The sequence below is a fragment of the Mandrillus leucophaeus genome, unplaced genomic scaffold (assembly GCF_000951045.1).
Source record: "Mandrillus leucophaeus isolate KB7577 unplaced genomic scaffold, Mleu.le_1.0 Scaffold105, whole genome shotgun sequence".
Classification (NCBI taxonomy): Eukaryota; Metazoa; Chordata; class Mammalia; order Primates; family Cercopithecidae; genus Mandrillus; species Mandrillus leucophaeus.
The window spans coordinates 3,574,441-3,576,008 of record NW_012098654.1 but is presented as its reverse complement, the minus strand read 5'-3'; the positions used below and the strand labels follow the sequence as shown (position 1 = coordinate 3,576,008).

At 45.2% G+C, this 1,568-nt stretch overlaps 1 protein-coding gene and 1 pseudogene across 2 annotated transcripts in view; both read left to right on the top strand.

Annotated features, from left to right (window-relative positions):
• Positions 1–1,568, top strand: part of RERE (arginine-glutamic acid dipeptide (RE) repeats) — a 542,692-nt gene that overhangs the window by 34,831 nt on the left and 506,293 nt on the right. The window lies entirely within an intron of this gene.
• The window catches only part of LOC105540913, a 21,767-nt pseudogene that overhangs the window by 4,551 nt on the left and 15,648 nt on the right, over positions 1–1,568 (top strand).

Sequence of the window (1,568 nt, the reverse complement as noted above, 5' to 3'; positions counted from 1 at the left end):
TCCACCCGCCTCGGCCTCCCAGAGTGCTGGGATTACAGGCGTGAGCCACTGCGCCTGGCCAAAGCATGTTTTTTTTTTTTTTTTTTTTTTTTTTTAAAGGTGTGTATATTTGTTTATATATTGTGTTTAACTTCAAAATGAGTGGCCTGTAAAATAGCATTTGTTCTGCCCAGATTTCATTTTACAGGGAAATAAATGCTTCAGTTCTGACTCAGATTAAACAAATTATAAAATGAGGCAACCGTGATACTCAGACAGAGAGACACAGGGTGTACAGATGGTACCATTTTAAGTAGGTTATTCAGGGATGGCTTCTCTGAAGAGGTGACATTTGAACAAGACCTTGAACAGGCTAAGGAACCGTGCAGAGGTATAGGAATAGAGCTTTCCAGGCAGAGATAACATCAAGTGCAAAAGCCCCGAGGTGGAAGCCTGTTGGTTTGGTCAAGGAACAGTGGAAAAACTCTGGGAGAACAGCAGGAGGTGATACCAGGAAAGAGGGGCAGGAGCCAGGTCATAAAGTTCGCTGTGGACCATGCTAAGACTCTGGCTTTCATTCCAAGTATAATGGCACTGGAAGGTATTCATCAGGGTATGTGTGACAGAATCTGATCTCTGTCTTACAAAGATCACTTTGGCTGCTGTGTGAAAGTTAGACTGCGCTCTTTACCAGCTGGAACCGTGGAGGGTGTTGAAGAGAAGAAGGTTCCCGCTGTGCCAGAAACCCTTAAGAAAAAGCAAAGGAATTTCACAGAACTGAAGATCAAGCGCCTAAGAAAGAAGTTCGCCCAAAACATGCTTTGAAAAGCAAGGAGGAAGCAAAGCACTATCTATGTAAAAGCAAAGCACTATCACAAGGAATATAGGCAGATGTACAGAACTAAAATTCGAATGGCAAGGATGGCAAGAAAAGCTGGCAACTTCTATGTACCTGCAGAACCCAAATTGGCCTTTGTTATCAGGATCAGAGGTATCAGTGGTGTGAGCCCAGAGGTCCAAAAGGTGTTACAGCTTCTTTGCCTTTGTCAAATCTTCAATGGAACATTTGTGAAGCTCAACAAGGCTTCAGTTAACACGCTGAGGATTGTAGAGCCATATATTACATGGGGGAACCCAAATCTGAAGTCAGTAAATGAAATAATCTACAAGCGTGGTTATGGCAAAATCAATAAGCAAATTGCTTTGACAGATAACGCTTTGATTGCTCTGTCTCTTGGTAAATATAGCATCATCTGCATGGAGGATCTGATTCATGAGATCTATACTGTTGGAAAACACTTTAAAAAAGCAAATAACGGGCCGGGCGCGGTGGCTCAAGCCTGTAATCCCAGCACTTTGGGAGGCCGAGACGGGCGGATCACGAGATCAGGAGATCGAGACCATCCTGGCTAACCCGGTGAAACCCCGTCTCTACTAAAAAATAAAAAAAACTAGCTGGGCGAGGTGGCGAGCGCCTGTAGTCCCAGCTACTCGGGAGGCTGAGGCAGGAGAATGGCATAAACCCGGGAGGCGGAGCTTGCAGTGAGCTGAGACCCGGCCACTACACTCCAGCCTGGATGACAGAGTGA